This window comes from Triturus cristatus, chromosome 7, assembly GCF_964204655.1.
Source record: "Triturus cristatus chromosome 7, aTriCri1.1, whole genome shotgun sequence".
NCBI lineage: Eukaryota > Metazoa > Chordata > Amphibia > Caudata > Salamandridae > Triturus > Triturus cristatus.
This window is the reverse complement of record NC_140590.1, coordinates 768,507,875-768,532,918: the sequence shown is the minus strand read 5'-3', so window position 1 is coordinate 768,532,918 and position 25,044 is coordinate 768,507,875. Positions and strand designations below refer to the sequence as shown.

At 44.3% G+C, this 25,044-nt stretch overlaps 1 protein-coding gene across 1 annotated transcript in view; it reads left to right on the top strand.

The window, feature by feature from the left end:
* Window positions 1-7,799: 7,799 nt before the first annotated feature.
* Window positions 7,800-25,044, top strand: part of PYCR1 (pyrroline-5-carboxylate reductase 1) — a 168,464-nt gene continuing 151,219 nt past the window's right edge. The window contains exon 1 of the mRNA XM_085617551.1: window positions 7,800-8,015. The gene's annotated coding sequence lies outside the window, so the exon portion shown is untranslated. The remainder of the gene's footprint in view (window positions 8,016-25,044) is intronic.

Here is a 25,044-nt window from a genome sequence, read left to right as displayed (position 1 = left end):
TCGCGTCCGGAACGTTTCTGCTGCTCATAAAATGCAGCCGATGCCGACTTCTAACGGCCATAGAATAGGGTGACCAGACGTCCCCGTTTTCCCAGGACGGTCCCCGTTTTTGGGGAAGTGTCCCCGTGTCCCGACACTTTTGTCCAAGTGACTCAAATGTCCCTGTTTTCAAACAGTGTCCCCGTTAAACACAGAAATGTCCCTGTTTTTCATTGTTCCGGTTGAGCATGCGCGCGCATGCTCTCTTTGCACTGTTTACGGCATGTGCCGTCACCGAGGTGAGCGCTGTAGCAAGAAGGGAAATCCTTTGAAGAGAGACATTTTACACGCAGCGCCACCTACGTCATCGTGCCAGCCAAAGTTTCTACTTTGTACAAAACAATATTTCTTCGTCCTGTAGCTTGTATTCATAGTCATACAAACTTTTCAGTAGCCCTTATGCATACCGTGCAAGGATTAATGCATTGCTCATTGCATGTTTTATTCATAACCAATTGATGCATGCTCTGTGTTCTCCATATTAAAGCTATGACTTGACCTTTTGACTGACCTTTCAGATCACGGCAAACTGTTTAGCTGGAAAGGGCTTAAAGGAGCAGTATTAATGCCTGTGGAAGAGGCGAGCAGTGCTACTCGAGCTTTTTGCTCAGGTCTTCACACTATTGCGCTATGAGATGATACCAATGGCTAGAGTGCACTATACATACCCCAGTAAGGTAACATGACATCCCAGCAGTGACCACGCAAATGTGGGAGGACTGTGTGGTCGGCCAGCCTTTACGACCTTTAAGACCCTAAGGCAGTAATACTTGGAGAGAAGTTTTTTTTTGTACATTGGTCCATGGCTGCCCTTTGGCAATTTAGCATTCCGCAGTTTACCTCCCATGCTTTTCTGTCATGAGCAACTAAGCAACATTGGTGAGTTGTACTGTATGTGGTGCTGACGTGCAGCTATAGAAACGAGCATTGATAAAGCTAGTAAATCTGGCGTTTGCTAGCCTGTGATGTTTTATTGATTTTTGGCAAATATATGCTATAGTCCTTAAAAGTGTAAATGTAAGAAAAAGTACTAATGCTGCTGTGTGAAGGAGAGGGTTGCCAATAAAAGCGTATTTGTTGGCTGTAATGCTTCATCTCGGTCTGTGGAGGGAGCTGTAATTGTAGTCCTTTTTCTATGTCTATGACAGCTGTCAAATAGTCCTACTTTTATGTCGATGGTTACTGCAAACCGTAGTCCTACTTCTATGTCTATGACCTGTCTCCGTTTTTTGTTTTGAGAATTAAAAATTTGCAAACATTCGTGACAAGAATTTTCAATTCTATTAAGGACAAGGAGGCGAGGATTATGCTTTCTCATTTCTTTATTAGAAATGCCCAGCAGCCAATCAGAACCGTTTGTGAAACGAAAAAACTACAGTACCCATGAGCACCAGGGTACCACGTGACCAACCATAGAGTCTCTCATATAAAAGATACAATAGGAGAAAGTACGTCCTCTTTCTTTGGTGAGGAACAGTTCACAGGAAAACCTGAAGTCCAATGGAAAACGAAGAATGCCAAGTAACAGAGTCCATCAGCCACAGCCGGTGATCATCCTGACGCTAGAAACACAGCAAACGCCGAACAGAGGAGGCAGCAGACCATCCAAGCGGAGTAAGCAGGATAAACAGCAGAGTCACTATTTCGGGTCAGAACCTGAAAAGAAAGTACAGCCGTAATACTCATCCGATAAAGAGAGTGAAGGCAATAAAAGGGAAGGGTAAAAAGAGAGAAAATCAATGCATTGGCATAAATCAAATGCAACTGTGACAATGAGAAACATGAGAATCAATCATGACTTTGGGTGGGATAATCCTCGCCTCCTTGTCCTTAATAGAATTGAAAATTCTTGTCACGAATGTTTGCAAATTTTTAATTCTATGTCAGGACAGGAGGCTCCGATTATGCTTGTTCAAAGCTGATCCACCACTACAGAAGCAATATGTTCGATAGGCTTGTAATAAAAGGTCTTGAACATAGAATCAGAAGACCAATCTGCGGTTTTCATGATGTCCAGTAATGAAACACCCATCGAGAACGCTTTAGAGGCCATGGCCCCGCGAGCCGAATGAGCACCAAAAATGGAAACATCAATTCCAGCCTCAGACAAGAGCCATCTAACCCAGCGAGCTAAAGTAGCAGGAGTAACAGGACGAAAAGGTTTCTGCAAGGCAATAAGTAGTTGACCCTGTGTATCAGAACGTAAAGGGGCAGTACATACCTCGTAATCCTTGACACATTGAACAACGCAAAGGTTGGGGTGATGAGGAAAAGAAGGATAGGTAACCGAAGAGGTAGCAGTCTTGGTGCGTTTAGAAATTAGAAAAGTGACACCCTCAGGTGTAAATCTGCGACCTGCTAAGTCTAACGCACGCACATCAGAAACTCGTTTGCAAGAAACGAGACATAACAGCATAGTCAATTTAGCAGAGAGCTGCTTGCGAGAAAGTAATGAATTAGAAGGCCAAGCCTCCAAAAATCTCAAAACAATGGAGACATCCCAAAGCGAGACATATTTAGGGCACGGAGGATTCGCCAAACGAATGCCCTTAAGCAATTTGGAAATTAAGGGATGTTCACCCGCCGGTTTACCATTGATGGGAACGTGAGCTGCAGAGATGGCGGAATGGAAGTTGTTGACCGTACGATAAGCCAAACCAGAGGAAGCGAGAGAAGCTAGAAAATTAATAATCAGAGCCACATCTGCTGAAGCGGGATCAACTTCCCGCTGAACACACCAGTCACACCAACGTTTCCATGAGGCTCTATATCGTTTGTGAGTACTGGGAGACCAGGCGTCACTGATGAATTTGGAAGCGTCGCATGAAAGGCCTGGGAGCGACCAGCGATCCCCGAAACTCGGCACGCCAACAGAAGGAGATTGCCGGATAGAACCAGGGGATGCGGATCGCCTAGGGGATCCAACAACAGATTCCACTTCTGGGGGAGAAGGAACGGGACCGCACAACACATCTCCAGAAGAACTGGGAACCATGCTTGAGCTCTCCACAGCGGAGCAATGAGAATTAGCTCTGTTTGAAAACGTTTCGAGTAGGCCAGAACCCTGGGAATCATCATGAACGGGGGAAAGGCGTAACACAGAGTGGACGGCCAAGTCTGAAGAAATGCATCTGTGGCCAGGGCTTTCGGATCCGGCATCCAGCTGAAGAATAGAGGGAGTTGAGTATTTAGGCGAGACGCAAACAGATCCAGGTGACATTGACCCCAAGTCCGACGGAGAATGCGAAAAATGCGCGGGTGAAGGCGCCAATCGCTGAAGTCGCGAAGATGGCGAGAGTTCCAGTCCGCAATCTGATTGCGGCAACCGGGAAGATATTCGGCAATAACTGTGATCTTCTGTTGAAGACAGAAGTGCCAAAAATCCTTGGCGATCTCCGCCAAAATCTTGGATCGTGTTCCCCCCAACCTGTTGACATACCGGACCGCTGAAACGTTGTCCATGCGGAGAAGGATACAACAATTGGTCTGAAGAGGGGAGAAGCACCGAATCGCAAAGGAACCCGCTAGAAGCTCTAGGCAATTGATGTGAAGAGACAGTTCCTGGGGGGACCAGCGACCCCCGGTGGAGATGGGACCGCACCGGGCTCCCCAACCCCAAAGACTGGCATCGGATTCTATCACCAGATCCGGAGCGGAGCCGAACAGGGCTCGTCCATTCCAGGCCTCCATGTGGTCCAACCACCATTGCATCTCGCTCTTCGCATCCTCGGAAAGAGGAATCAGATCTGAATAACGAAGACCTTTTTGGAGATGACGAATCTTCAACCTCTGAAGTGCTCTGTAGTGCAGAGGACCTGGGAATATCGCCTGAATGGAGGACGCCAATAGACCGACAACACGTGCTAACGATCTCAACGACACAGTCTGTCTGGAAAGAACAGACCTCAATTCCCTCTTGATGTACCGAATCTTTTGGTGTGGTAATAAAAGTTGACAGGATAGGGAATTCACTTGGAAACCCAGAAACTCGATTACCTGAGTAGGGTTCAAGATAGACTTCTGCGGATTGACTAGAAACCCCAGGGATTGTAAAAGGTCGATAGACCATTCCAGGTGTGTTAATACTGTGAGGGGATTGTCCGCCATGAGAAGAATGTCGTCGAGATATATTATTAGGCGGACACCCCGAGCACGCAGACATTCCACTACGGGCCTCAGAAGTTTCGTGAAGCACCAGGGTGCTGACGAGAGGCCGAAAGGGAGAACCGTGTATTCGTACCAAATCCCCTGCCAACTGAATTGAAGAAAACGACGATGAGGCTCGTAAATGGGAATCGAAAGATACGCATCCTTGAGGTCGAGCCGAACCATCCAGTCCCCCTCGCGAAGAAGATCGCGCAAAAGATGGATCCCTTCCATTTTGAAGTGTCTGTAAACGACACTTCCGTTGAAATCCTTCAAGTTGAGGACCAGACGATTGCCACCCCCTTTTTTCTGAACCAAGAAAACATTGCTGATGAACCCTTGTGGGTGGGGAACAGTTGAAATAATTGCCCCTTTGGCGAGAAGGGATTCTATCTCTGCCGAGATAAACTTTTGGTCTTGAAGAGAAAAATGTAGAGGAGTTGGGGGGAGGGATTGATGTTGGGTCTGATAGAATTCTATTTTGAAACCTTGAACAGTTTGCAGAACCCAAGCATCGTTGGAGATTTGACGCCAGTTCTGGAGAAAAAAACGTATTCTGCCCCCCAGAACCACCTCGGAAAAAGGAATCAAACTCACCTGAGGTGTTAGAGTCGTGATAAGCACCTTGGTTGCCACCGGAACGGCCTTTCCGGAATTGACCTCTCCCTTTGCGGGAAGGATAGAAGTTTGAGCGGGAGTTGTAGCCGGAGTCCTGACCACCGCCTCTCTGGGACTGATAACCCCTCTGGGAGGGGTTATGGGAGCCACGGCCGAACGAGCGTCCCCTATTTCGTCCGGCCCTGGCAAAAACCGGACGAAGTGCACGCTTGATGGAAGCCTGAGCCTTATCCAAACCGCTGAAGGTTGCAACAAACTTAGTGAGTTCCTTAAGAAACGGTTGGCCGAATAAAAGACCTTGTGCCACCGGGCCAGATTCGGAAGTAGAGAGTTCCGCCAATTTGGGATCAATTTTTAGAAGAATAGAGCGGCGGCGCTCACTCGAATTTGCACAATTTGCATTGCCTAACTGGCAAATAGCCCTCTGAGCCCATTCTATGAGGTCATCCGGATCCACAAGGGAGGCAGCTTCCTTGGCCTGAAAGCCAAGATCAAGAATCTTGGTGAGGGGTCCCAATAAATCCAGCATTTTATCCTGACAGGAACGCCAGGATCTGTCTAGACCCTTTTTTGGATCCTTTGCAAATTTTTTCAAATAGGAAAGCATTGTGGGATCAATTTCAGGAGTGTCTGCCAGGTGATCAGCAAGATCCGGGCGAGGGCACTCGGAGCGGAGGCGAGCCCTAACATCTTTTTCAAAGGGTTGTCAGATGTGCGCCTGGACATATTCCGCTACCGCAGGAGAAGGAAGCCATGAAGACGAATGGGGGTGATAAAGCTCCGATGGTTCAAAGGTTAGGACCTGAGGGTGAGTAGGAGCGTCCACGTAGTGCTCCTTGCGAGCCTTCTTGCGTGGTGGAGGAACATCCTGGTCAGAAGAGGAAGAAGGAGGACCTTCAGTGTCAGTCAGGCAGCCCGCAGAGGTAGAAGCGCCTACCGATGGAATGGAGGAAGCCTTTTCTGAGGCTAGAGATTTAGCCAAACGTTTAAAATCCGACCTATGCGGATTTACTGGGGACTTAGAAGAACGAGAAGAAGGCAACCAACCCTGTTGCTTGGCATATTGCGTCAAATGACGCTTCAGAGGATTGATAGCGTGGACCAGGGCTTTATTAACGGAGTGCTGAACTCCTTGGTCCAAAGCCTCTACTAAATCCTGCTCTAGGAAACTAGAGCTCTCATCCTCAAAGGAGTAATCATCTTCATCAAAATACTCCTCCATTTTACCTTTCTTCACAGTAAAGTGAAATTAATGCCCACAAAATGACACTCCAATGTCAATATATATTACTATGCCAAAGGCACAATTCAGGGGGAGTGAAAAACCCCACAGCAAGCCACTGATAAGGACAGAAAAAACCTGACCAAAAAAATAAATAAATTAATTGTGGAGGGAGGGCTTGCTGACAGTCACTCTAGGCAGTGCCTATGCGTTATTGTACAGCCCCAAGCCTTAAAACAGCAAAGGGCGTCGATGGGGCTGAAGATAAACTGAGGCAGTGGGCAGCGGTGTGAAGAACAACCGATTCTGACAAGGTCCGTGTGAAAAACACGAATGTAAACAAGCAAAATGGCCGCCGCGCATGCGCGGTAACGGCCGCCTCAGATTAAGTTGAAACAGAGAAGCACGCGCGCTAGCGCGAGCTTCTCAGCCCCCTAACTCCCACTCCACCAAAACAAGGACACCGACGCTCGAACGAGCGTCTCGACCTGGGGAGGTGAGACCACGCTCCCTGAATGTGCACCGCGCGACAAGCGGAGACAGATAAACCGCGTGAGACAGCGCGCAACAAAGTATCCAAGCAATAAATAATGACTAGCAAGCGAGCGCGTCAAAGCGGTATCGCACAGAGAATAATGCAACAAAGTATCAAGAGTAATATGAAAAAGGCACTTAACTGGCTGCGGAGCAGCAAAGAAAGAGGACGTACTTTCTCCTATTGTATCTTTTATATGAGAGACTCTATGGTTGGTCACGTGGTACCCTGGTGCTCATGGGTACTGTAGTTTTTTCGTTTCACAAACGGTTCTGATTGGCTGCTGGGCATTTCTAATAAAGAAATGAGAAAGCATAATCGGAGCCTCCTGTCCTGACATAGAATCTGGTCACCCTACCATAGAACCACCTCTGCATGGTAACGAGCACTTATACCCTTTACACAGCTGTAATCTTTTACCTCCGTGAACGTTTTCCTTTCGATCCTCACGAGAAGAAGTTATCTTCTTTTGTAGTACACCTTATAACGTCCCATCGTTTCACGATCACTTGAGAATTCCTCCAATAATAGATTATGGTTACGGTTTCCCAGTCGTCGCCAACTGAAGTGACGAAAAGATGTAGGGTAACTTCAATATCTTTATTGAAGTAACATATGAAGAAACAGGCGAGCGCCAGGAAACACAGCTAACAGTCCCAAGGCACAGCTACCAACTGACCTAGTGGAATGGAATGCCCCTTTACCTAGCAAACATTCTAAGCTCGCTCGGTCACGCGTCTTAAAGGTAAATACAATAACTCGTGAAGCATACCATCTAACAATAATCCCAACATAACACATACGTACAATGAAAACTTGGCAGCTATGCATAGGACGACATTTTTGATAAAGAGAAATCCAAAATAAAAGCATAGTTTGCTCAAAAAGGGACATTGTGACTCAAATGAGTCAGCCTTTAAGATTAATATGCCACTACGAAGGTTAAAAAAAACATTGCTACGGCCCGTCTCCTTACCCAATTATTGGCTTCCGTTTTTGTCACAGTTGTTATATACATTTTTAGTTATTCGAACTATTTAAACTCTCACAAAAATAAGTGAAATGAGAGCATGGTTGCTCTGCTACGTCAGACACTCGGTTGCTCTACCTTTTTGTCTTCCTCCAGCAGATGGCGTTACTCCCCAGCCTGTTCCAAAGCTTCGGTTTAGGCGCGTGGCAGGTGCAAACAACCGCCAGCGAATGATGTAACTAAAGTATCGGCCCACCTGCGGCTGGGCCACCACTTCCGCGTCTACAGACGAGGGACGTTTTTCTGAAGCGGGCGTGTCGTCTTGTCGGGGTGGGCTATTTTGGAACCAATGGCAGGATTCGTGTTCTATGTTCATCGAGCTCTTCCTATAGCACGGTGCCTCAGCGTGCCAATCAGAGTTGACCAGATTTCCGATTGTCTCTCGTTGCCTTCACTTGCAGCTGGTGCGAGTGGATAGCGGAGAGGTAATCGGAATTTTTTATTAAACAATTATGTCAGGAAAGTTGGCATGTATAGTTGGGGTGTGACAGAGAACGGGGCACAGTTCCTAATAGGTGGTTGGGTTAGGGGTGTATTTGGATATAAAATCATAAGCCTTGGTACAGAGTCAAGCAGGATACGTGGCACATTTGTTACGGGGACTTTTGGGTACGTGGTTTAAGTGGTAGAGTGTACACTACTTTTATCTCGTAGGTGGGCTCTGAGGCCCCCTAGGTATCACTACCTAGAAAATGTATTACAGTAACTGAGTCCGCACACCACCATTCTTGGTGTGTACATGGTTGCCAAAAAATAGACCAAAGTAGAGACGGTAATCCAAAGATAATAGCAGGACTTAAACGTCAACTTTTTTGAAAGCATGTTGTGTCTCTCCCAATGATTGGTACAAATAATCTATTGAGGACTATGGAAATAATGTATTTACTGTCCACATGCACTTCCGAACTCCATTTAGGTATTGTATGTAAGCCTCGTTGGAACAGTGTTCTCTTTTAACCCCTAACGCCCCCCCCATCCTGAAAAAACACCTGCAAGTGAGCTGTTGCTGTTCGCATTGACGGCATTACACTCATGCAAGCCAACCAAATCCTTAACGAGCCTATAGCACAGATAGATACCTGTACATCTTTCATATCGCATGTCAGATGAAAAATAACTGGCATCGATAGGCAGCAGGTCGCATAGCTTAATTTTCTGCCAAGTTTCTGAGCTTCCTCGTTCGTGACCTTTTTTATTATTGCATATGTATGATCGGAAAAGCCTTGGAAAGAAAAAAAAGATATTGGAATGCAAACATATTTAAAATTAAAACACAGGCACACCGAGGCTCTACTTTACTGCCGTTACTATTATATAGATCGTGAGTGTTCCAATAAAAAATCTATATTTAAAAATGGGGTGTGTTTACTGCATTCTTGTCCTCCGGAGTTCCCAGTACTTACATGCTTTTAGTAGTGCAAGCAAGAACAGCGTAGTTAATCTAATTGGTCACTTTATAATAAATGAAGATTAAAGGACGCACATGTGGCGCTGTATTTTTACGTAGTCAGTAGTCCCTGCTTGAAATTCCAAGTGGAAAATTATTAGCTTTTTGAAACTTACTTCTTGAAGAACAATAACTTAATGATTGATACCCTACTTAACGCCCCCGAATACAAGAGCTATCAACTGGATTTTTCTCTGGAACAGTTGGTTGTCTGCAACAAATTGAAGATAGTTGAAATAATTTGTATCTGGACGCTTGATTGGGAGCCCCAGGCCAAGTGATCGATCATTGCAGACTTACAGGTAAGAGCTCAGCAAGGACTTCACACATTGCAACACAGGGCGTCAAGAACGCTTGCCCCTGCCCAGATTTTCGATTTAAACTGACTGTTGAACTGCGTGTGGCTGTCCTTAAGGAACTGCTTTTACAGTGTTCAGTACACAACAGTCATCTCTAAGCAGCAAAAAGAACACATCCAGCTGGTTAATGTGCAGTTTTTTGGGGGACTGTCGATGTGGCGAAGTCCTTGAGCTTCACTGACGTTCTGGGGTGAAGCCCAAAACTATTGAGTGCCTCTTTCAGTTATAATGTTTGGCTGGCTTGCCTCCTAATCAGCAGGTGCTACCGTTTCCATTGGGGGGCTTCATTTACCTATTGCCTGAGGTTGGATTGACACGCATTTCTTACCTGTGGACACTATCACTGCTGGGGCCCTGACGCTGCTGTTCTCCCCGCCGCCGTTGCCTGTAGCACCACACGGCCGCTGTGGGGGGAGGACTACAGCTCCCAGCTAGCACAGCGGTGACCAGCACCGCCCACTTCCTGCCGTGCGCGCCCGGAGGCTCTTAAAAACCAGCTACTTCCTCCGCGTCGCGGGACGCGTGCGGGCGGCGCCGGGCTAAGCCCAGGCCAAGGGCGGGCCCGTTTAAGCCCGTTAAAGACTGGGCTGGGCCCCCCCTCTTATATTTGAACTTGAGACTCTAGTTATATTTCCTTTATATATCACGCAAATTCATAGTTGTCTCTTTTTAGAACTTCTATTCGATAGTTTGTGGGGGAATATATTAATGTCATGATGACTAGGGGTAGCAGGAGTAAAATTGCACAGGGGTCAGCGCATGTCACTGGCCCAATCGACCAGTATATTACTAGGGCTAATGAGGCGATAAACCAAGGCATATCACTCCTGGAGCGTAGGGTGTCTCAGGATCTGGCCTTAGCCAAGCGTTCATCAATGGGCTCTCTAGTTTTAGCCAAGTCACCCAAGTCACCCATTAATCCAAGGGAGAATAGACCCCTAATTGAAGCATGAGTAGAAACACATACTATGCCACATTTGGCTGATCTTTCGGTATCCCTGCTACTCTCGGATACGCAGTTGAGTGAGGCGCTTGAGAAGACGCCCGAACTTTTTTCGAGCCCGAGTCAGGAGGATCACAACACAGATCATTCTAGGGGAAAGAGGGAGGGCGCTATATCAAAGCGAAAGAAGCCCAAGGAAGTGAAAAATCGTAAATCTAATAAAAAACTTCCCATTATTCATACGCCAGGAAAAAATGCATCTACATTGAGTAGCTCAATCAATGTAGCAACAGATATGATAACCCTCTCTTTGAATCCATCAAATCTTAACGACCCTGGTAGTCTGGGTGAGGGCTGCAAAGTTTGCGAGGTAAACAACCAACTATTACTCAGATTGGGAGAACTTATCAAAAATATATGCAGCCCATCGAACTATCTCTTTCAAATATCGAAAAGCAGATAGCTTCTATGAATGCAACTCATAATATTCAGACGGTTGCCGGGTTGGTTAAACCAAGGGGGTCAAAAACAAATAGAAAAAATTCAATGGGGGAGTTGCAAACCAAAAAAGTAGCCACTGATGGGCCAAATATAAAAACGAAGCCAACTCCAGCAATATTGAAGAAGGTTATAGAGCCACTCAAAACCCCAGTCCTTTCTGACAATACTAAAGCTATGCCGGTTAAACCATCAGGGTCACTGTATAAAAATGATAAGACCAGGGATGGGGGTGGGTACCCAACACATCTACCACCAGAGGCAAGTCCATATGTTGTAATCATGACCGGAGTTCCCGAGCTAAGTCAAAATGCGGAGGAACTGACATGGTCTCTAAAAAATAAGGTACAGCATTGACTTACTACCAATAGACCGCTGCCACCTCATTGTAGCAGCAGAATCTTAATGGTGCGCAGGGTACCCTGGATAGGAAATGAGAGTAAAAGGACTCGGGGTGGGCGGGGTGGGGGGGATTGTGTCATAGTCAACTTTGACGACCCCCGAACGGCCGATCATATTTGCTGTTGGGATATGCGGGTAAAGAATGACGGAATAGAGACAAGAAGGCTTTCTTTTTTCTACCCCCCCACAAATCGATACAATGATGTCCCTGATTGGAGCAGGTCACAAGTAAGAAATTGGGATAGAAGAAGGGAGTGGGCTGATTGGTCAGGTCATGGAGGTGGTGACATAGCTCCTCTTGTAGGTTGGAGAGGCATACCAGTCACAAATAGGTTCAGCTGCTTAGAAGCAGTGGATTGACCACTATTGCGTACTGGACATGACCTTGAGGGCATTGAATTCCTTAGTCCCAAACCCTTACAATCCTTGGTTAGCTCTACGACTAATACAAATATAGATATTAATCATATGACCCCAGCGATGCAGACAACTGAGCAGACAATCTCACAGGTCCCAGCTTTTTGTCCCCACCTTAACTCCGTACCAGGGCCTAGTATTGCTCAGTCCATGACTTCTATTAATCTCATGCCTTCTGCTGTACTCATGCCTTCTATTGAATGCCTGAGTCCTCAAAATAGCGATGGCCATGATCCTAGGGTTACATTAAAGATTCTTAGTTGGAACCTAGCAGGTATCCATAGGAAATTATGCTCACCAGAATGGAATGCTTTAGTAGAGGCCCATAAGATCTGCCTGTTCCAGGAGACCTGGAGCTTAGAACCACTCCATCGAGTTGGGTATGTTACATACTCTGTGCCTGCAGCACTCCCTAGAAATGGGAAGGGTCGCCCTTCGGGAGGTCTTCTCATCTGGGTAAGCATTTCCCTTAATTGCCGCATAACACCTAAGCATATTAATAGCCCAGATATTCTAGGAATTTCCTTGAGAGGTCCCCGCAGGGGGCTAACCCTCGATTTGTTTAACATATATGTTAGAGGTACCAAATATGGGTCTATGTCCCCGATAGTGACCATTCTTGAAACAGAGCTCAGAGAAAATACTGTTGGTGCCCAAGTCCTGGTTGCGGGAGACTTGAACTGCACCTATGAGCCTCTCTTAACAGATGACATTCTGGACCTGGGTGAGGACGATGTTAGAAGGGGTATCCCAGCCCTAACTATTCCTCCGATTAAAAGATGGACCCAAAGTGTGATACAGTTAAATGCTCTAACATTGGAGTTTGTCCTAAGAGCCACAAATGGTCGTACAAACTCAGACCCTATGGGTGCTGCTACATTTAATAGAGTCAACCACACCACGAGGATTGATTACATTCTCCTAGATTTTTCACTGTGGGGTTTAGTACAGGATATGGTAGTTCTACCTACTGTTGAAAGCGACCATAATTCGCTTTCTTTGACTCCTAAAAACCCTTGGCCTAGCAAAACACTCGAAGTACCCTCTAAGCAAGCTCATAAAATTTCTGTCTCCTCTTGCGGCAGACGCTTGAAGTGGAATAAAGTTTCAGTTGATGAAACTAAACTTAATAATATCAATGAAATGCTTAAAGCCTCACAAACGGAGTTGGATACTATTGATCCGGCCCTGCTAACAACTGGAAGGGTTACATCTATTTTCGAGGGAACACTTAGGTTTATTGGGGATGTTTTCTTGAAAAAGGTACATGTGGGTAGGAACATGGCAACCCGGAATCCAAGGGGCAAGCATGATTGGTACACATCTGTATGTAGACACGCAAAATCTCTTTTGATTGAGGCTATTAAAGGCAAATCCCAAGCCCTGATACAGGGTGCTAGGAAAGAGCATAAGCGAACATTGGCAAGTGCAAGAAAGGAGTGGGAAGAAGAGTATTGGCGCACTTTAAAAGAGGCAAGCTCTGAAAAAGATTCAAGGCGTTTCTGGGATACAATCAGAGCCAGAAATAGACTAGATAGCGACCTCATAACATGTAACATTACTAGCCAAGTGTGGGTTAACCACTTTTCTAAATTGTATACTCGCCAATCTGGAAATGTCACCACAGCTATACCCAATGATGAACAGGGCTGGGAGGTGGCTCTAGCAAACCCTGAATTCCCAACAAAAAGAGTAGAGCATGCTATTCGTACTACTATGCCCCAAAAGGACTGGGAGGCAGTTTCTGTAGACCCAGACTTCTCAATAAAAGTAGAGTATGCCATTAGTACCATCATGCCCCAAAAGGCGGCTGTTCCAGATGGCATTCCCGGAACCTGCTTCGCTCAGACATTCCGAAATGGGGGAAATTTATCTATTGCCTGCTCATTGCTATCTGCAGGGGTGCACCGATTCCCACATCCTGGAAAGGGGCGGAGGTTGTCCCTATTTTTAAAAAAGGGGCCAGGGACGACCCGTCGAATTATAGACCTATAAGCCTGCTGGATGTAACCCAAAAGGTAGTCGGCAAGGTGCTGTTGGTTAGAATATTACAATGGATTAGCGAAAATAACGTTCTTTCTGACTACCAGGCAGGATTTAGAGCAGGCACTGGCACAATAGAACAAACCTTTAGATTGCTGCTAGTGTACTGGAAGGTGGTGGTCTTGGGCAAAGGCAGTCTTTATCTCGCGTTTATCGATTTAAAGACTGCCTTTGACCTTGTACCTAGGGAGACTCTCTGGAGAGTTCTTACTGACATGGGGATACCACATTACATTCTATTGCTACTTGTAAGGCTCCATGAAAACAGTTTTGCCCAGATAAGATGGGGTACAGAGGGAGAGAAAACTAGCAGAATCCCGGTAGAGAGAGGGGTTCGCCAGGGATGTGTTCTAGCTCCCACCCTCTTTTCTTTGTATGTCAACGGTGTGGTTGAGCACCTGTTGAAAGATCCTTCAGATGAACCTTCCCTGGCGGGGGAGCGTATCCCCACCCTTCTCTTTGCGGATGATACACTCCTGCTGTCCAATTCACCAATGGGTCTTCAAAAACTACTCAATAACTTCCAGTCCTTTTGTGCAGAACGGGGCCTAGTAATCAATACTGATAAAACAAAATATCTTGTGATGAACCCCCCTAAAAAACCTGTGCGTCCCCCAAAGTTGAACGCTGTACCTCTGGGGAGGGTGGATGTATTTGATTATCTAGGCATCCGTTTGTCGCACAATATGCAGTGGGCTCCTCATTTATGTAAAATGCTGCTAGCCCACAAGAGGGTAACAGGGGCTCTTCTGAAGGAGCAATTTGGGAAAAAGGGGGTGGTGATGGACAGAGTTTCTGAATGATGCAGAATACTCTTACCAAGTCAAGAGATCATGGTTTTAATGCATCATTCAGAAACTCTGTCCATCACCACCCCCCTTTTCCCAAATCTTCTGAAGGAGCAGCGCTCCTGTGCCATTAGACCTATAGCCCCTGTTATTGAAATCTATGCAGCAAGGGGAGTTAGCTCTGCTCTTTATGGGGCAGAGCTATGGGGCTCATGCAACACTAGCGAATTGTCAAGATCTGAGAGGAAGTTTTGTAGGGCCATCATGTCACTTCCCCAGGGAACTCCCATGATCCCACTAATGCTTGACCCAGGTTGCCGCCCTATTGGTGATTTGGCAACGTTCCGGCCTTTACTTTTATGGGCCCGGTTGTGGCGAGCCCCGGAGCTTGCCAAATATGCCAAAGGCCTCTCTGAAGTAATGTCACTCCCTGGGTGGCATAGGATAAAATGGCTGAGAGATATGAAAGCCCTCCTGTGTAACTTGGGTTTAAGTGAAGCTTGGGTAAATAGGTCTTCCCCCCCCCCAAAGGCAACACTCAAGAGTTTGTATTGGAACTGGATTGCAACCCAACGGAGCACTAACTGTACATTGGGTAGACGTACGGAGGACTTTCTGAAATTTAAGGATTTGCTGATCCGGGAACTCTACTTAGACATTATTGAGAGACCATTTGACAGGACCCTTTATTTTAAATTTAGGACTGGGACTCTTCCACTACATGCTTCTACATCTCGGTGGAAATCCCCAGCACAGACGACAGAATTTTGCCCTATTTGCATATCCAGACAAGAGACAGTGACACACTTTCTGTTTGAATGCCAGGAGTATGCACAACCAAGAAGAAGATGGCGCAAGCAATTGTGTCGTTTGTTGGGAACCAGGCATCATATTAAGGCACTACGCATTTTAATGTCGGACTCTCGCCCATTGTATGTTTGTGCCCTTTCCAAATTCTTATCATGGGCCTGGTGCATTAGAAGCAAAAGGCTTAAAGGAAATGTTTAATCTTTTTTTAAATATTTATTTATTTATGATGTGCTTCTTTTATTTGAAAATCAAGTTTTTAAGGTTAAATGTAATCAAATTCTTGCTTTTCTTTTTCTCTGAAGCTTTTATGATAAGTTTTTTATCGAAATAAAGCCTTTGACTGACTGACTGATTGTTGAAACAAGGCCCATTTTTCATCTCATTATCCTGTTTGTATCTAGGAACTTGCCCCCTACCTGTTAATGCCGTAGAGCGTTAAGGGCTACTGTCTGCTACAGTTGTGTTGTTGACTTTGGTTCTGAGTTAGACTTGCTATGATTAATTCACTTCTTCATGATCCTGTTGATTGTTTACATTCAATACAGACAGGTTGCTTGTGATAATTTCTCCAATGATGACTATTGTCTTCTGGTGGGAGGTCGCAGCCTTGGTGTCTGGCCTGGAATGGCATGCAAAATGTCCTTCCCGAATGATGTTCTCTGTCCAGCACCTGGCCTCCTTCGTAGCAGTTGAGGTAACAAGCCCCATCAGTTCTAATTCACTCCATCATTACTTCTTCCTCCTCAGTTGCACTTCATTTATCAGTAGGATGGAAGATGGTAACTTCCCGATAAAGTACCATGCCCTTGATATCCTGGCACAAAAACAGCATCCCTGGGGCCCAGATGATAAATATGTTTGGGGAGAACTTCATAGTCCCCTAAGAAATTTTAAAAATTGTTTGTTCCGTTCCCAACACTTTATTCTAAGGAATGGTTTAATGCTGTAATGCAAGCTACTTATGTTCAATGGAACTCTTTGGAGCTACCAATGTTATTAGTATTGTAACAGTGTCCACACCAGACAATGTTACATCAGTGGCCATCATTTGAAAGGTTACTATAAGAGATCACCTCAGTGCATCAGGCATGGTTGCCAGAAGCAATGTAATAAAAGAATACATTGTCAATATGGAATGCCTCTACATGTGTAATACAAAACAGCCATAGCAGCAATGCCAGTGGTACCAAGGTAATAACATTTTTAAAAAGTCACCTTAGTACCACATGATTTATCACTCTAATTATTATGAAATCTGTTTATTAGCATTTGTTGGTATAGACATAACATACATCATGAATGTAATATCCCACAGGCAATGAGTCCGGTACTCAGGAGTATCCGCTAATTGTGAATGCGGTGAGCCACAAGATCCAACGCCACTACGAGGCGTGGATTGATGCAAACAAGTAAGTGTCAGGGCCACCGCCCACAGTTGAACAGATTCATGTAACAACCGAACTGAAATAAAAGAGGATAGGTTAAACAACAGAAGTCCAACAGAACAACAGCAGCAGGTTCGATCTTAGACCATACGACCCTCAGGATACCACCCCCCCCCCCCGATCCACCCCCCCATCCCCCGCGACATATCATACTATGAGAGGCAAATGTCAGTGTCCGTACATCCTCCCGGTTCGGCTAGGACCTCCCCGCCAATCCCCAGAGTGGGTCTCCCAGGCTCACCTCCATTCCCCTCCCCACCAGGAAGTGGCTCCGCAGTATGTGTCCCACAGAGTCTCAGGGCATCCCCTTCCAGCTGCATCAGGACCTGCAAGTGTACGTCCCATTGACTCGCTATGGGTGTGTGTCTGAGGCCTAACGTTTCCTCTCGCAAGAGAGCCGTGCCCTCCGCCCCCGCCCACACTAGCAAGGAACTCCGCCACGCCTGCGCCCGAGGGGGTTCAGCCGCCTTCCAGCGCTTGGTAATTAACCGCTTCGCCACAATCAGGCCCAGGTCGAGGAAACGACAGGCAACCTTCGTGGGGGGAGTTCTACGAAACAAGTGTAACAGACATGCGGGCCAATCTCGCTGCGCCAGCGGGCCGGCGCAAGTACGTAACGCTCCATGCACCGTCCGCCAGTATGAGTCGAGTGCTGGACAGCTCCATAACATGTGTACTAGTCCAGCATCCAGAGCCCTGCAGCGTGGGCATTCAGCGTCCGCCCAGTGGAAATAGCGATTAATGGAGTCGGGAGTGAGATATGCTCTGTGCAGTATGAAGTACTGGATTTGGCTAAACCGCAGATTCCTGGGGATCCGTGTGGGCCCCCGTAGCGTATCCCTCCATTCCTTGTCGGTCAGGGGACGGCCCAAATCCACTTCCCATTTACCCCGCAGTGGAGACAGGTCAGCCGCCACCATCGTGCGCAAGGAGGCCGCGAACCAGCGAATCATGTGACCGCCCTGATGATTTATCACTCTAATACAGAGATCTTAAAACGTTTTGATGCCGAGACCCCCCTGTCAAACATTTTTAGTCTTAAGGACCCCCTCCTGACAAAAATTTCTGGAACCTGGTACTCCTCATCCTCGACAACCATAAATGTCCCTAATTCCCAAGACAAATCATATTTATGGTGGGGAAACAATATTAAACAGTGTTTAGCAAACCAAAAGTTTGTGGGTGACTGTGGATTGGTATCAGAGGCGTACTACATAGTTCAAACAAAAAGTCTCCAAAAAGCATTACCCAAAAATTCACAATGGTACCTTTTCACAAATAAAACATATTTTGGCAAAACTTATTTGTATGATAACACCTTCCTGAACTAAAGTTATGAGTGTGCTTGTTTTTCTCCAGAGAGACAGTCAATCTGTGATTGCACTTTATAAATACCATTTTAACACCCAAATATAGCGTAAGCAACTAAACGGTGGCCAGTCCCGCTTTGCAAAGAGCCCTTACTGCACAGCAACACGTTTTGCTGCTTTTAGTACCTAGTGAACTGGTTGAGGTATAAACGCATTTCTTTTGTTAAAATCAGCAGTTTATGTGGCAGATGATTGACTCTGTGGCAAATCTATAATTATGTGAAAATCGCTGCAGTTGCACATTCGCATAATCCCAGTGCCCCTGGGTATAATGGCTGTAATGCATGGGCTGCAATTTTAGTGCAAGGCATCCGAGGAGAACCACACTATATTTCATAGAATGCTGGTAGCTTGGCTTTTACAGCTGCATGGAACTGGAGGTTGCTGAACATCTTTCATCATCATTGACACATACCATTTACAGTCATTAATGATGAACTGTAAGGTCCAAGTAGGATGCTTTCTTTAATTCCAGGGAAGGAAGTGGTCCCTTAATCATCTTTCACACTGTTTTTCTAAAAATGTTTTATTTTTAACATTATAAAAACAGACACTTCTATTTTAGCAAAAACATACTCCTGGTTATATTAGTTTGCTGCTGTTGTTGATTTCAGTCATCTTTGGGGGGCAGCTGGAGGACCTTGAGAGTGTGAGCACTTGGATGGGTCAAAGGTTTAGCTAAAAACAAAATATCCTGCATGGTTTTTAGGTCCTTCACCATCAGGTAGCTACATATAAATTAAGGGTCAGCTTAAATTAAAAAAAATAAAAAAGTGCTCCTTAGTGGGCAATGCAATATAGTACATTATTAAACCTCTAGTAGTTAATCCACCTTAAACGGTCTGTGTGTAACTAGAAAGCCACAAAATTAAATCTTGGTTGGTGCAGTGGAGAATAGTGATTTGTGTATATTTAGTGCTACTAGGTAACAGCCTGTGACAGACAGCACTGTGAATATGTAAGTCATTATTATACTAGTATTACACACAGTATAAGATAAGCTGCTACAAAAAGTGCAACAGTTTTACAATAAAATGGTGCTTCCAAAATATAGATTTTAGTAATACCCAGACCAAACGCAATGCAATTTCTGTACATAACTGTCCCTTCAACACCTCCTCAGGGATAGTAAGTGCTATCTAAATACGATTACAATTAAAAGCAAGCACTTCAGAGCTCAGTTGTCCACTCAGAAACACCTTTTTTAGTAAGGTCTTTCAGTACATTGAAACTGTCTGTGAAAATTAATTTGAATATGAAACTGAAGTACCCCAACATTTTAACTTATTGTCAGCTCCCATAAAATGCATCAGGGCTACTGATCTGCTGATAAAAAAAAGTCAGCTACAGGAAAGTCAGAATAGGAATTTGCAATGTGCCTGCCAGGTAAGTGACAGTTTACAGAAGCAATCTGTAATGCATATTACTAGGTGTTTGGGCACTTCTCTCAGTATGAAAAACACTCCTATTCTTCCAACACATTTCACCACAATTTCTTTTCCAGTCTTCCGCCGTGCCCTGGCTTTCCTTTTTAGGTCGAGCCTGAGTCAGCGTGCATGCGCTGCTCTGTGAGACTTGCTGTAGTAGAGTATGGAAGAGAAGTGCCGCGCATATTTTTCATTGCCTGGTGTCTTTGTCCTTCGTAAATGCTGGCTTCTGATTCAGTAATTCTCTTGTTAGTTCCTCCTTAGTACGGCCTTGTCTTTATTTGTAACCTCCAATGGCTACTGGCCCTTTTACTTTGGTTGTTACACAGTACATCTTTTTAAGTCTGTAAGCACTACTTTCTTTATTGAGTTTTTACTACTGTAGGCACAACGTGCTTTGCTTGCAGCTGGGACAATGGCGGCCAGTTCTTTCCAATGCCATAGGTCTTGCATTTTAATGCGAGACCGATTGCATTGCAAATATTCTTTTTAATCTTTATTTACTTTGGTTGAAATCGCCGCACTTGCGCTTTAACTGTAAACAACTTATGCTAAAGTGCTGGTGCTGCGATTACTTTAAAAGTAAAGAAATGGATTTTTTTCTTCTATTTTTTTGCTTTTGAAGCAATCGAGGCACCACGCTTTAGATTAAAATGTTTACAGTTAAAGCGCGAGTGCGGCTATTGTAACCAAAGTAAATAAAGAGGGAAAAAAAGCCTTTGCCGCCATTTTTGTCTCTTTATTTACTTTGGTTACAATCGCGGCACTCATGCTTTGGCTGTAAATATCTTAAGCTAAAGCGCGGTGCCTTTATTGCTTCAAAAGTAAAGAAATAGAAAAAAGTGTTTTTCTATTTCTTTGCTTTTCAAGCAATGTAGGCACCCGCGCTTTAGCTTAAGATGTTTACAGCTGAAGCATGAGTGCCGTGATTGCATTCAAATGCTTGTTAAGGGACTGTTCCAGGGTTTAGTGCATTTCCCAAAGAGGATATTAATATTGAAACTTGAGTGATGATTGGCTTTTCATTTCGGTTTAATTTTCTCTGGTGACAACCAGTTTTCCTTTTATGGTACCAGGAAATCACACTATCGGTTTCCTTTTCTCCGTTTTGTGACAACCAATAGGGAGATTACCCGATCGTTCAAGGTGTCATTTTCAAATGTTGCAGATGAATCCTCATTTTTTTCTATGTAACCATTCAGATGTAACGCCATGTCTCCGCATAAGCGATTGTTGTAGAAATGGTTTATTCATACATAAAGACTCATAGTCACACGGATCTGACATCGTTTCAGGGTTACGTACTCCATTTGATTCCTTACAGAAATAGTCACAGTATAAAATAGAAGGTTCGTGAATTTGTGAACAATGCCTACCTGATTTCTGAAGTTCAGAACTCTAAGCTGGTGGTGGCACATTTGAACCTCTTTTTCCCTCCCTGGCAGGGTGCCAGCAGGACACACTGTGCCCTTGTGGTTTCAGATATCCTATTAACACCATCAGCAGTGAAGTTTTGTGGTTTAAGTCACTTGGGCTTTGGTTTTTGCAGGAGGTTGCAAATTTGTAGGCAGCTCTGAGAGACCTAATTTTACATTGTGCATACGATGTTCACCAGTGCCCATGCACTGTGCGTCACTCGCTGGGGTTGCAGGTGTTTACAAACCAGTATTTTGAAGGTTTGGTTGTCTTGTAAAAAAGTGTTCACTGATTCAGTGTTGTAGCAGTAGTGCATGGTCCCTTAACCAGCCTCATATTTTAGGCAGCAGGCATCGTATTTATGACACATACAGACTATAAAAGATGCCTTACAGAGAGCAGCACTAGCAGCCTTGCTGCATTGATCTGTGGAGCCCTACGCAAAATTACATTTTCCCGTTTGAGTGCTCATTTTTCCCTAACAAAGGCTTTTGAGGACACTATTGTTATATGGCCCCCTTTTGGAGTCATTTGTTTATGCAGGCCGTAAGGCAGCTCTTTTCAGTGGCCTTAGTCAGGGCCACTGGAATTATGCAGCAGGGGAGGCCCAACTTATGCAGCAGGATTGGATAAATTATGTATGTGGCAAGCAAAGGCAAATTATGCAGCACATTTTGGGGAAGTATCACTTCATTATTTTGACATTTCCAAACTTGTTAACACTGTCTGGGCATTAGCTGCAACTCATTAGTACCACTTTAACACCCAAACACAGCCATAAGGTATAGAATTATGACCAGTCAACCTTTACAATGGATCTTCCACTGCGCAGCAACACCTGTTGCTATGTTTTTAATAACTTTTGAACCGTTTGAGCTCAAATTTCTTTTTGTTAAAATCTGCATATCATGCAGTAGATGATGGATTATGTGGCAAATGTATAATTATATGAAAATTGCAGCAGCCACATAATCACATAATTCCAGTGGCCCTAGCCTTAGTGTTGTACTAGCTGAGCACAACTTCACTGCCAGGCATCCCTGCTACTGACACATATGGTAGTGCTCCGCCCCATTTGTGACGTCTGATACGACGCTATGCTCCACGTTGAACAGAGCAGATGGGTGGCGCACTGGAGGACATGCAAGACAACATGCATCTCTTTCCTAAGCCTAGACAGCAGACTTCAATCCACCCATAGCTCTGGCCGCCCAACCAGAATTCAGAAATACTGAGAGCACTTTCATTTATTTTACTTGTGTAGTATTTCGAACTCGAAGAGCTGTTCAGTTGGCAAGTAAAATGCTCGAGGAAAATTCCTCAACAGAAATGTGCTTGAGAATAAACTTGCACAATAATTTACAATAGATTTGCAATGCAATAGGTCTCGCATTTAATCGAGTTCAAACTATTGGATTGTAAATGACAATGCCTTTTATTTAAGTTTTAAAAACCAAAACATAAATAAAAGACATTCTTATTTACAATGCCAATTGCCCAAACTTGCTATATTGCTAGACCTATTGCACTGCAAATGCTTGTTTTTCTTGCTCCTTACTGGCCCTCAACACCTCCTCCGGGATAGTAAGCGCTATGTAAATATATTTTCAACTAGAAGCACACACTTCACAGCTCTTCACAAAGCTTCCAGTGATTTCATCAATGAAAGCCAGTACCGGCTCCCAAGCATTCTTTACAGCTGCAAATTGCCCTTTCCATTTTCAGATTAACTTGTAGCGCATATTTCCATTCCTTTCAGGCAAGCAGGCATCCCGGAAGGATACCTTGTTTAGCTGTCTGATCAGCTCCGGTTTCACATCACAAGACAACACTCCCTGAATGACATTGCAGCTTTTAGTATTTTAATTTCATAATGAACTGTCTGGGGACTTTTTTTTTTCGGTTGTCCAGGCAGAAGTGAGTCCCAGGAATGCACGACCCCCTTCCCATGACTCCACGGCCCTTGTGGGGGTCGCGCCCCACAGATTGAAGACCTCTGTTCTTATATTAGCTTTAAATATAGTTTGAAAATTCAGCCATTTTGCTTTGAGTTCTGAAAATAAACTAATATTCATCACGTAATACACACTCTCAAATTTAGTATACCTTTATTAATACAACCGAACAAAAGTTTATAATTTAGTAGGGCTGGCTGCACACAGGAGAGATACTTACGGGCAACTGAAGAGTTACCAGTAGCTCAAGTACTACTCGTTGGAGAAGTCTGTTTTAACGAATCACCTCACATTTTTCCGTAGTCCCACATGCAGATAGATCTGGTTTACTTGATACCTTCCTCTCCAGGTGATCTAGGAAGTGTCATTCTTGTTCAGTTTTACATTATGCTGGAGACCACGAATGCAGGTTTCCAGACTTCAATGTGGTACAGGAGCCAGTAGCACCCACGCCAGAATATATAGGTACAAAACCAAACTGTGGGGGGTTACTAATTTTAGTTGGGTGGAAGTTTAAAAGTTAATGCACACATATAAACAAATTTATTTTTATATACCAAAAACAAAATAAATGAGGTATATGCTCATTTTTGGGCATTTTGCTGAGAAAAATTGTAAATCACTAACTAACCCCCTGGATCTCAGTGTCTCACCGTTGCTCTTTCTTCTCTCTCCACTGATAAACTCTTTCACTTCCTCCCTCTTTTCTGCTTTCACTCTATCAACTCCAGCTTCACTCTTTAATTTTACTTTTAGTCCCTACATACATTTAATGTTTTTACACATTTTTTCACTCAATCTTCACTATTTCACTTCTGATCCATAGCCAACCTGTACCTGCACCTGCTTCCACATCAGCTTTCCCAACCCATCCACCGTTGTTCTGTCTCGAATCGCATGCCCTCATTCACCCATTTTCTTTTCTCCCACTGTACTCTCACTCTGTAAAATCAGAAGTTACTGATTTTCTGAAAATGAAGTAAAATAGTAAGGTTTAAGACTCATCATCTTTTATAATTAGAAACCTTGTATCGTCTCGTGTTTGATCCTCGTTGCCCTCAAAGCACTAAATGAAGAATTATAACTTTCCGCTATCTGTGCTATAGTACTTTTTTCTTTCTGCTTGAGTTTATAGGTATAGAAACTAAATATCATAGCAGGAATGTGCATGATCTTACTTTTTATTTAATATATATTTTTTTTTTATACAGATTTTATTAATTTTGTTCCAGAAAATTGTCATAATACAACATTACATTGGTGGTAAGGTCATACAGTACTTCACATTGTAATTCGAAAATGTTATTACAAAGCATAGTGTCAACCTGATAATATCAAGGCTTACATCAAACGTTATATACCTCTATTGTGCCCCCTGCATTGCTATATCAGGAATCCTGTAAGGCATTGACATCTTAATGATTGACCACCTAGTGTCTGCAATACAATTGCCAACAATATATCTACTCAATAACAATAAAATAAACGACAATACCAAAAAAAAACTCTAGAAAAAACAGTCTTTCCCTAACCCACCCACCAGCTCAGCTGCAATGCCAATACTATGCAATATTATTAGCACGTACTTTTAGATCCAAAGCACTCCTACCCACCTTCATGTGTTTCCTAATCCAGCAGTAAATCTTAAAACGTACCAATTGTATGAAAAAACAACAGCCCCCCGTTACATCAGTAAGACATCTCATAACATCTAGGAATGCAACTAGTAGTATCACTCCGCAGGGATCTCCATGGCAGTAACCTCTTCCATCATTACTTTCCAATCTAGGGATATCAACCTTTTACGCAGTTCCCTTTGTTCTTCCCGTTTGATTTCAGCACCCTCAGCCCTACCCCATCAAACCATTTCTTTGTGCCAGTCTGCAATGTTAGGTGGCTTTGCCGCTTTCCATCGCCTTGTAATATTCCGTTTTTGCCAATATAAGAGCGAGGTTCATGAATTTGTGCACAACACCAGACTTCTTGCCTGTAGGACCCAACCCCAATATACAGTACTCTGGCGAGTTATCCTTCCGTATTGGTACAATTGCGTTCAATATTTTGTGCAATTCATACCAGTAATGTTCTATTCTAGGGCAACTCCATAACATATGGAACAACTTCGCTCGTGGAG